The sequence below is a fragment of the Zosterops lateralis genome (genome assembly GCF_965231275.1).
Source record: "Zosterops lateralis genome assembly, chromosome: 6".
Taxonomy (NCBI): Eukaryota; Metazoa; Chordata; class Aves; order Passeriformes; family Zosteropidae; genus Zosterops; species Zosterops lateralis.
Window position 1 is genome coordinate 22,087,820 of NC_139761.1, and position 11,768 is coordinate 22,099,587.

At 44.7% G+C, this 11,768-nt stretch overlaps 1 long non-coding RNA gene across 1 annotated transcript in view; it reads left to right on the forward strand.

The window, feature by feature from the left end:
- LOC310910843 overlaps positions 1-10,805 on the forward strand; it is a 75,377-nt gene extending 64,572 nt beyond the window's left edge. The window contains exons 2-4 of the long non-coding RNA XR_014590407.1: positions 1,523-1,689; positions 2,903-3,097; positions 10,145-10,805. This is a non-coding gene — a long non-coding RNA (uncharacterized lncRNA). The remainder of the gene's footprint in view (positions 1-1,522; positions 1,690-2,902; positions 3,098-10,144) is intronic.
- The last annotated feature ends 963 nt before the right edge of the window (positions 10,806-11,768 follow it).

Sequence of the window (11,768 nt, forward strand, 5' to 3'; positions counted from 1 at the left end):
TCTGTACTCTTTATGGAACAAGCCAGTCCTGACTACACTGGGCTTCCTTTGTAAATAGGCAATTCAATTCCAAACCTTCTCCTAAGAGTGCCAGTCCAGTGTGCAACAGTAGTCGCAGATTGCAGAATTATTTCTGTAAGTTACCTACCTCCAGTGTTGAGCCAGGAAATGAGAATTAGTCCCTCCTGGGGACACAGTGCCCTTATTACACTGTATGAGAAGAAGTCTGATTTCTTAGTGAAAAAAGAAAAATTGAAAAACTAAAGCCACCTGAATCCCTCTCTCTGGAAGAAAGTCTGACAGAGTCTTGGAAATGGCAGCTACAGTGTTCCTTGAAATTACTGAAAGCAAATGGTAATGAGGACCAGCTGGAAAGAATGAAATCTTCCACATGGCTGTATGTGCCATCTATATTGGCTCAGATTGTATGGCTATGGCCTATAAATAAAGAAATATCCCTTATAAGCCCCCTTATGTTCCATACCATTGCTACAGCACGGATTTTTTTTTTTTTAATGCCGCCCAGAGTGCCCTGGGATAGGACACAAGGCTGCCTTCCCACATCATGAGCCTGTTGATGTTGATGTTGCTACAGCACCTAAGAATTAGTGGCTTTCCTGCTGCTAAAGCAGACTTCTCCTCAGGGTCAGCAGCACATGATGCTGTTATTCAAACATTTGCGTAATACTGCAGGTCTTGAACACAGTTGTCTTCTGTCTGCATCTGCTTTGAAATATAACATTAAGTAAACATAATGTCCCTCTGGCTTTTGAGTGGCAATGCCCAGCATTGTATTGAAAGATCCTCAGGGCAAATCTAAAGCCTCTCCTTAAACCTGGCCAGCTTTGCCTGGGCCTCCTTTGCCTGGAGAAACTGCCTCAGTCATGATCTGCCATTTGATTTGCTGATTCATTTCAGCATCTTTGATTTAAGGGAGCAGTTAAGGACAAAAAGCAAGAAAGAGTTCACTGCAAGGCCTCATAATCTGGCAGAAGTTGACTTTTCAAATGGCTTATAATCTCTCTGTTTCTGGGTTTTTTTTCCAAAACTGCTTGATACCTAAACTGTTCCTTGGGGTTTGTAGTAAAGTCATCCATAACTACCATATCATATTTGGAGAGAGATACAAACCTAGGAATGTAATTTGTTTGAGTTTTTCTCACTTGCTCTGCCAAACATTTGTAAATACTTGGGAAGTTCAACAAAAACATAGTGGATTAACTATCTTTAAATCATTGGAGTTCATACCTTATCACAGAGACACCACAGCAAGAGTGAGCTGAGAAACAGTTTGAAGGCTGACAGGTTCATGGTATCCTTTTTGAAGCAAGAAAAGCATATCAATTCTTGCCAGAAGGACTCAAAGTGGGAAGTGAGAGCTGTTTAGAGGAGAGAACAGACAATACAATAAAACCAAAGCTTCCTCATGGGGTGAGAGGGTAGCTGGCCTTTCAAATCCAAAAGCAGTTTCTCTTTCTGCCAGGAATTAAGTATATGTTTTATATTCAATTATGTCTTTAAGCATGTAGTCTGGGATCTGAGAAGGAGGAGGGAGACCATGGTTAAACAGCATCAGAAATTCCATACCATTTTCCGAGTGTGGGGTCACTAAGTGGCTGAGGCTGGATCTGGACTCCATAAGCATGTTTCCACTCTTCCTTTAGCCTCTGTGAGCTTGGTCTGAGTTAGGTATGTATAAATCTTTTATGCACCAGTTTTGTGTGATTTAATTGACAATCCAAAAGGAATATGGCCTCTTCTAAGTGATCTCCTATTGTAAATAAAATTTGCTCCTGGCATCCTTCCAGTAGAAAGTGCCTGTGTAGCACCAAGCAGTATCATACAGAGGTTTTCAAAATTAGATAAGAAACCTAATTTGGGTCAGGAAATAAATGCATCTGTGTTCACTGCATACATTTAAAATAAAGGCTAAGGAGCCCAGCTGAGAGCACTACATTAACATGACTGCATTGCTTTGGGTACTAGGGTTGACTTGGACCTCTCTTAATGGCACTATATGATGGACACCCCACAGACACTTCAGTTTATATTTCGATCTGTATACATCCCTCGAGTGGTTTAAAGTGCTTCTGATGCAGAAGAAAGATTCCTAACTGAGTCACCCCTTTCTCCTTCATGGTTTCACAGCTCTGGTCCCAACTGGGAACACTGGGGGCTTACAGATGTTCTTTAGCAGCAGCACCCCGGTGAATCACTGCTATGGAAACAGCCAGGAATTCTGTGTATGACATTTGGAGAGCTTCCAAAGAGGTAGCTCTAACCACATTCAGCCCAAGCCATGCACATATCTGTAAGGTTTCCACTGTCTTCTGCCCAAGGTGCCAGGTGCATGAAATTGTTCAGACTCCTGTTTTGATGAGAGAAGGCCTAACCAGTTGCAAACTAATAATAGCCAAAATATATCTGTCAGCATTAAAAGATATACGTACACATAAAAAAATTAACTGCTAGTAAAAGAATGTAAAAAATGGAGAGTGTCAGTAAAATATTTTGGCATTTCATTGGTATAAATACCCAGACATCCTAAGCACTTTCAATGCATAATCCAGATTTACTGCCTTTTTGTGATGGCTAAAGTGGTAGATTCTTTAAAGCTTGACGTGACTGACCATAAGCATGAATTGTACAAATCCAGAGTTACAATTTTATGGTCTGTGTGAACACTTTTCATCATGTGCTTTAGAGATTTACTGAGATCCTCAATGTTTGAAACGTTTTTGTGAAGAAAATTAAAATGCCAGTTAAAAATGTGAAAATGACCACTAAATTCTCGCTGGTTTTTGGAGGCTAAAGAAAAAAATCTGTTGATTTGCATCTGAAATAAAAGCCCTCCATCAAAGGAAAATAATTTTTCCCCTCATCTCCTTTCCTATCTTTATAGTTGATTCAACTTAATGAGGGTTACCAGGCCAAGAACTTCAAACATGGAGGATGAAAAATATCAAAACTCCATACAGCCAGGAAAATGCAAGTAGTGACAGGACTAACTTCCCCTGTGTACTCTTCCCCAGCCAGCATGTTGGTGCTTCCATTCACACAGTTCTCAGCTTCCTAGACTACTGCATAAAGTTAGCTGGTAAGTGGATGGAAACCCTCTACCCTAATTCACGAGAGCATAACAGCTCTCACAGAGCATAACAGTCATCACCTTTCTGTACCAAGAAGACCTGAACTGGTGACTTACACAGAAACCACATCTATATCTTCTAGTGCAGGGAACCATATTTCAAACCTGACTCAGCTCATCACCTCCCACCCTCGTAGCCTCAGATTCATGCTGAGACTGACTGCAGAATGATGAAAATAGCAAGACAAGGCATTTCATGTTCTATTTCTGATCTGTAAAGAAAAGCAAAGAATGAGAAACGGCAGGAGTAAAGCCAGCCTTAGGAGATAACCTCTTCCCAGACAAAAGAGATTTGAAAGCACAACCATCTTTATTTCAATGCCTTTCTGAATAAAACCTCTGAATCTCTTATGCATAGGCCACCACTAATGTGATCAAATCATATTCAGACTGTCTGTGGGTTTTTAAAGTACCTATCACTGCCACAGCTAGGTGACAGATTACAAGAATTAGAAGAGACATTGCTGCAGTTCCATTTATACTGTATTTTCTGTCCCCCCTAAGGCACTTTAAGATGGATTCTCTGGTCTCCGCTAAATTTGCTTTGCACTGGTTATGGAGCATAGAGAGAACTCAAACAGGCAGGAGATTCCCACAGGAAAATTCCCTCAGTACGTGAGGTCTGTGCCAGTTGTATAGCTGTGTCTCCTCTGCTGCCTGTCTGTCTACTCTCAGCAGGAACAGGATGAAACAAAATGCTATATTACAACAGATCTATCTCTAGTATAAGGTCCATTATCTTGTTTGCTCTGGTGGTGTAAACTGGAGTATGTGATTTATTGTTACAGCTTCCAGTTGGATAAGACAGCTAAGATTTGGACACCTGCCTCTCCAGCATGCATTAGTCAAGGGTCAAGGTCTCTCATATTCTGTTCTGCAGGAAAGCCATGGGGAAAGGCGCCCACTGTCTGTTTGGCAAATGACTTCACAGAAAAGGATTACTGCATGCAGACCATGTATTGGTCTCAGCCTGAGGTCAGGCTGAGCTGTAACTTCACTGGAGAACATGACAAGATGTTCTTATGGTTGAGGTTTTCTGTCTCAGGAGATCTTTTTGCCTCTGAGGATGGCAAAACAAAATTTAAGGGCTTCCCTACCTCAACTGCTCACAAGAAAACCAATCATTATTTCTTTCTTCTTTTCTCTTGCCTAGGTTTTCACACAAACAAATCGCAGATACTTTTTCCTGCCTGTTGTTTGTAATCTCCTCCTGTCGCCATAAATATCTCTAAACCAAGCCAGCCAGCCTATCGTTGGAGAGGAGTTAGTTTCAGTTTCCAGTTTTGCTTGGATTTACAATCTGTCTGCTATGCTTTATAGAGTCATCATGAAATCACATAATGGTTTGGTTTGGAAGGGACCTTAAAAATCATCAAATTCCAACCCCTCCTTTATTATTTAATAAATTCATTAATTTATTTTGCCTTTCACTGCTATGGGCAGTGACACCTTCCACTAGATCAGGTTCCAACCTGGTGTTGAACTCTGCCAGGGATTGGGCATCCACATCTTCTCTGGGTAACCTGCTCCCTTGCCTCTCTACTCTCATTGTAAAAAGTTTCTTCCTTATAGCAAATCTAACTAAACTTACTCTCTTGTACTTTAAAACTGCTGCCCCTTGTCCTATCACTACATTCTTTTGTAAAAACTCCCCCTCCATTCTTCTTGGAGGCCCCTTCAGGTAGTGAGAGGCAGTATGAAGGTGCAGTTGAAATTTCTCAGGTTTTATTAGCCTTCTGTTTTCTCCCACCTACTGGGCCCTGCAGCTGGTTAGCCAGAACTCATACTGTACTTACTGCAGCCCAGAATGCCTCAGGACATTCCTTCTGGGCTTCCCACATCCGGCTCCTTTCCTAGCATAGCCAGCCATTTCATACAATCAGCTGAGGAAATGTGTTTAGCTGTCTCTTAAAACCAGCTTGACTTTTGGCCTTACTAAGCCCATTGATTGGCTTTCACAGAGCCATCAATGTGTTCAGCATTAGAAACCTGACAATCCCTAGCCTAAATGTATGCATGGCCACTTCATACCCATTTGTTCTTGTGCCAGCATTGTCCTTTATCTTTAAATAGCTTTTTTCTCCTCCCCATGTGTTCAGGCCCTGAAGTATTTATTTATAGATTGCAATTACCCCTTCACTAGGCTAAACAAGCCAGACTCCTTAGTTAATTAAGATCTGGTGAATGAGGCAAGGCCAAGCATCATGGATGCCCAAAATCTGCCTCAGTCAGGGCTACATTAAGATTGTCAGGAGCCAAAAAGGACACACCTAATTTTTACCAGAGTTGGTTCTAGCTGCTCTCCTACTTAATGGCAAGTTTCTTAGTTCAAGCTGTGATCAAGTCTTCAGTAGCCAGTCCTCCATTTTATCTTTAAGGTAAGGCAGATGTGGGCTACCTTTGAAGCACCCCGTTCCATCCTTCTTGACATATCCAAGTGGCTGGGTAACCCACACAACCTTAATCACATTGGTTATTTTTAAAGTAGAATTAGGAAGTGAAAAAAATAAATGAACCTCAGTTGCTTGCTTGTTCTAAACCTGACCAGACAGACACAGGAAATGTGTGAGAAGCAACAGTACTGCATCAGCTCTGGGAGATGGGCTGGAGGAGTTAACAGAGCTTTTCCATCTCTACACCGCAGGACTGTTGTAATCCATCATTTCTATAGCACCATAATTTACACGGAACTTTGCAAACACAGAGGCAGTTTTTGCTTCCCTGAAGTAGCATGAGTCTCAGGACAGGGTGCCTGGCTGAAGCGTGCTCTTCCCCAGAAAGGCTTCCACTATGAATACATGCCTACAGGACTATGTGACAACACTGCCCCATTGTCCCATCAGGAGTGGGAGTAAAAAGGCTGGGGAAGGCAGAGGGCTTTTTTCCTAACTCCCCCATATCACAGCTGGACTTCTCGTCTCTGCATGGCCTGTTTTAGCATTGCCCGGATGGAGAATAGGCTTCTTGGGGCTTTGATGCAGTCTGGCTGTCCTCCAGCAATATCCACAGTACACCCTCCCCTCCCATATGCTCTCCATTAATATCCTCCTGTCTGCTGAATAAGGAAAGAATAACTCTCCCAGCCCCAGCCAGAGCCCCTGAGCCAGGGGAGTTCATCAGTCAGACTGGTTTCTCCTGAATCCAGAATAGGCCCCGTTAATGGGCCAGGAGGGGATTTTATTTTGCCTTTCAGCTTGTGGCTGCCCTGAGCCAGGAGTAGAGTCAAGTTACTGTGTCCGGGAATCTCAGCTATTCCAAGAGTAGGAGCGAGTGAGCTGCTGACTCAGGAGGTTTCCTAGTGTTTTCAAGCAGGGCTCGGTCCTGTCAAAGCAAACTGAACTGCTGGCCTTGCCTTCTTCTAGCCCCAGGATAGGCATTAACAAAAGTCACAGTTGACTGGAAGAGGCTGGGGAATTGATCTGGAGCAGGACTGTGGATCGCACTTTTTCCTGGCATGAACATAGGTCCCTGCAAAGACTCATATATTAATCCTTTACCTTTTTTTACTCCTGTCCTTGGAGAGCTGTTTAGTATTGTACAGATATCCACAAGCTGTGAGGCAGCTCAGCTTTATTTGCATAATTTTCTAAAAGAGAAGATAAAATTACAAGAAGAAACAGACTTATGAGCCAAGATGTTTCATTGCAAGTCAGTGTTAAAGGGCCAAGAATCCCTGCCACCCTGAACATTGCAGTCATGCAGAGACCACCTTGCTTCTGTGTTATGCAGGGATGCAGGAGGATCCCTTCTGTGTGGATAAATTGTCCTTTGGACTTCCCAGAGCCTGGAATGGAGTCACAGCCTGTGTCTGGAACAAGCAATTAGAAGTCATGCTGAGTTCAGGATTCCTGTCCTCATTTCAAGTCTGCCTACATCCTCTTATCTCTTCTAAAGGAACCAGTTTCTAGAGGTTAGCAGAGAGGACAAGTCTACTGTAGCAGTCCCCTGCATTCACCCCTCACGCAGCTGTGCACACTCCTTTGCATAGAGACTGAAGTCAGTGGAGAGCATATGCTCCCAAGTTTGCAGTCCTCCATCTCCCACCACTTCTGTGACTCCATCCAGCCTGTTATAATCTGTCCCCTCTCAACCTCTCCAAAGTTCTGTCATCAGAGAGTCTCAGCTCTTTTCTTTGAGGTCATGTTAGTCTTTACTTCTTCACTACCTCTGACTGTGGGCTGCATTTTCTTACTGTCCTATTCCCTTCTTCAAACTCACTTCACCAGTGAAAAATCAGCCTAGTATGTAAAAGGCAATTGGGTGGAAGCTGGTATTTATAAAACAGAAGGTTTCTTCTGCCTGCAGCTATTGGCATGTCTATCCCAGCCACATGCCCTAAGACTAGGATCTGATACAGGGACAAAGAAAGATAAGAGAAGAGCTTCTCTTACTTGCCTTCAGTCTTCTGGATACAGAGGTTCCCAGTTTGAACAGCTAAGGACCTCTTGGCTTGTGGCCTCTTGGCTTGTGGCCTAAATGCTACCTGTTTCTGCAGTATGGCCAGATGGGTAGGATGCCTCTCTTAGCTAGCATCTGACAGAGATTTCCCTAGGTAAGGAGAATTTTCAGCTATGTTTTTGAAGGACTTACTATCCCTTTAGAGGTGCCCCAGACCCCAACAGTGACAAGCTGCAGACTAAGGCTCTGGCCTGCTTACTTCTGCATGCTGTTTGTTTCAGGTCAGGAGCTCTGGCAGAGGTTCACAGATGGTGCCTGGGACTTGTAATGGGTACAGGGAAGTAACCAGGGAGGAAGGCATGCTCCAGGACATTTTATTTTCTAGAAAAATGACAAGTGCTGATTTTCCTCCATAATTTAACACACCATTTGGATTAGGATAGGAGTCCCATCTACAGCATTTGTCCATTGAACAATGACTCAAAGAAGTCTTGGTGTCTTCCTCCAAAATCTTTGCATCAGAGGGCACTGAATTGTTTCATTTCAGCTAACCAGGGTATGATCAGGTATGTGGGACTGGAATACAACAAAAATGAATTGCAGAAAGCAATACCTGTAAGACCAGATTTCATTTTGCCTGCTTGCTACCTATGAGACAGTGATCGCTGTAAAAAAAGGCAGGACAAACCTGCTCTGATAAATATGACCAGATGAAATAACTTATTTCATAGTCTGTCATCTAGTTCAGTGAGTCACATGTGGTATCTCTAGAAAGTTGGTAACACCCTAGAAATCTGTAACTTAATACATATTTAACTGAGGTCTTGTCTCATATTTAATAGCAACTCCAACTGGGCTTGCATAACAATCTAGAGAAGGGTGGGGACTGCCAACACAGGTTTGAATAGAGCACTAATAACCCTTTAGTATCCATGATGCCTAAGAAAAAATCATCAGAGCATTTGTGTTTGTAGCTAAGGCTTATTTGCAAAGCGATAGAAATGTGATTACCAAGACACTATGCTACAGCTGTATTGGCTAAAAAGCCAGAATCCAGGCTGAGAGCAAAGGATGGACACAGAGTGGTGGTAGGGATACTCTGAGCAGGATGGCTTCCATGTAAGGGCAACATTCAGAAGAAGCTGTGAGCTCCAAATGATCAGCTCAGAGACAAAGACTGTCTTAAGGGTTTCAGGATAAACACAGATAAGGTATGAGGACGCTTTATCTTCTCAGAGAGCACCCAAATGCTGCAGTGTTTCAGGCAGCCAGAACAGCATTTGCTGTGTAATGTGAAGTATTTAAGTGCACATGGGCTTCATGGTGTTTCCTGCCAATCTGCAAAGTATCAGTGTGGTGTCTTGTCGTGCCAGGAGCTGGATTAAGGAGAGGAGCTCCCCAGTGGGCATAACCTAATTGCTGTCCTACCTCGGGCACATGGCTGAAAGGCTGTGGGGAAACCCTGATATGTCACAAACTATCCCTTCCAGTAAAATAAATAAATATCTGCCCCATCTCTGTCTTCTAGAGAGTATTGTACCTTCTCTAGCTGCATACCCGAGGAAACATAAATACTCTCCAAGTTCCCCAAGCGGCCCCAGCTCTGCAGACCAGGGGCTGTGACAGAGTAGTACAGCATATAAGGACTGTATTCTGTGCACACGGTCTGCCCTTCCCTCTGGGCGGCTTCACTCCCATGAGCAGAGGTGACTCCTGGTGAGACACTCAGCTAGCTGCTTCAGGTGATGTACATGTGCCTACTTGAGTCTCTCCTGGAAAATCTCATGTCTTTTTAAGGGTTGTTCACACCCATCCATATACATACACAAGTAAACAGCATGATAGCCCATTAACACAGTTATGACCTATGATAATGGCAGTGAAACATGAAAGCTACTCTCCTCAAGCTTGTTTTATCTGGTTTGAAAGACCAGGGTGTGACTCCCTGAGTGGAGGAAAGAGGGGTAGGTGCTCCTGTCTGTTTAACAGCCTTGCTCCGGCACTGGCAAGGCAACTGAACTGCAACTGCTTGTATGTAACGCAAGAGCTTCAGGTCACTTCTGACTCGAGGAGGCATTTATTGTCACTGGTAATTGTTACTTCCTTACACAAAGCAAACAAAAATACCCGCTGCACCAGCACAATCACCTGCTGTGGTTTACCCAGGGGAGAAGGAGTGGGCAGTAGGGCTCAGCTGATGCAAGAGTGCTCTGTGCTACTCCATGCTGCTTTGTGCCTTTTGGATGATTAGGGACATGAGAAATGTTTCAGACAGTACCTTAGCCAGTTTTCTTCTCTCATGTATGTACACCCCACACTGTCTGAGATAAACTGAAGTGCTTATAGGTGTGTGACTTGAAGTGCACACGAGAGGGACAAGCATATGTCCCTTCCCTCCCAGCTGGCCTGGGAGGGTGGATGGAAGGGGGCTGGGAGTGGTGAGGGAGTGACCCACTGAAGATGACAGGGATCCAGTGCCGCAAGCATTTTGCAAATGGCTTCCTTTCGTCTGAGCACAATGAGCTTGCGAAGCGAAAGGAGGCAAATGCCGTTTGCAGAAGAGCAGGGATTTTTTTTTTTTTTTCCTTCTTATTGCAGGCAAGACCAGCTGCGTTCCAAAGCCGTGACTGCAGCAGCCATGACCCCTCCGAAAGGAAATCTGAGCCCGCGAGCAGTTGTGCTTGGGGAGGGCCGTGCTCTCACGTTTCTCTGTTTTGTTTTGGAGCCTCGGATAAGTAGTGGGCTTGCTTTTTCCCTTAGTTTCTTTTCTTTCTTTCTTTCTTTCTTTCTTTCTTTCTTTCTCTCTCTCTCTCTCTCTTTTTTTTTTCTCTGAATGTATTTCCACAGCCTCAAGAAAGGAATTTAAAAAGGAAAAAGAAAAAAAAAAAAAAGAAAAAGAAAAAATATGCTTTGGCATGGGAACAAGTATGTTTCAAATTACAGAAAGGATGTGAAAGGTTCAAGAATTTGAGCCCTGACTCCGCCTGTGTCTGTCTCCACCCCCCCACCTCCCACCCTCCATCCCCCCCGAGAGCAGCTCTCATTGTGGCTGCTCCGCTGCGCCGCACAAGGAGGTGGGAGCGGGCAAATCCCGCCGGGCGGGGCGGGCACCGGGCACCGGGTGCCCTTGGCGGGGCGGGCGCTGCGCCGCCTGGACCCTCCGCACCCTGCCCGCCTCGCCGGCCGCTGCCTGCCTGGCCCTCCCAGGCTTTCAACCACCCTCTTCCCAGCTCGCAGCTTTGAGCTCGGGTTTTTTGTCTCCTAGGGTGTGCTCGTGGTTTAGCTACATCCCAGGAATGTGCCGAGGTCCCACTTCTGAGGGCGGAGCGCCCTCTGCTCGCTGGGGAGCGGGGAAAGCTGGCAAAGGTGCAGTTCTAGGGTGGAGAAGCAAGTTTCCTGCTGCTGCTAAGGCGTAGACGCTTGCCCAGAGGAGCCTGTGCACGGACACAGTGCCCTCGCAGTGACTCGAGGGAGGGCCGGTGGCGGCGCTGGGCGCTCTGCCACTCCAGCTGCCCTTGCTGCTCCCCGCGTGGCTGCCTCCCACTGCAGAGCCACAAAAAGATGGGGTGTGGAGAAACCACTGGCAAAGAGGGCCTATTCTCAGTCCCTATGGAGAATCATATCCTGAAGACCTTCTCCATTATATGACCACTTTATCCTGTGACCCCAGATGGAAACACAGACCACCATGGAATGCACATCCTCAGTTTCCTAAAAGGGAGATCGTGTGAATAAGGTTACATGGCAGAACATTATTTTCTTGTCCTCCTGTAACGTGATCAGGTACCTCCTTCCCGTAAGACTGTGAAAGCTGGCATATTTGTCCCTTGAGAGTTGCACAGATAATTGCAAGTCAGTGAGGTAACTAAGGTCTTCATGAAATGTCTGGAAGAGAGAGGGCTACCAGAGCAATCTGTGAGGTCTGTAGCGTGTGTCTGACTGCCATCTCAGCAGCCTACATGAAAGAGTGGCAAGGAATGAACTATGGCTTGATTGAATTTTCTGAATTTTCACTGAATTTAGCCTCTGGGCCAAATTCAGAACGAAATCTTTTTGGTTGGGCTCGTTGGATTAAGAAACTATGGAAGAGCTTCAGTATTGTTGACAGATAAGGACTTAACCACTTAAGAGGGACAACTATAACATAAATCTTCAGGAGCTGAAATGTCTATCATGGTCTTGACCTTTACCAGTGTCTTGTAAAAACCATTAGCACCAGTCA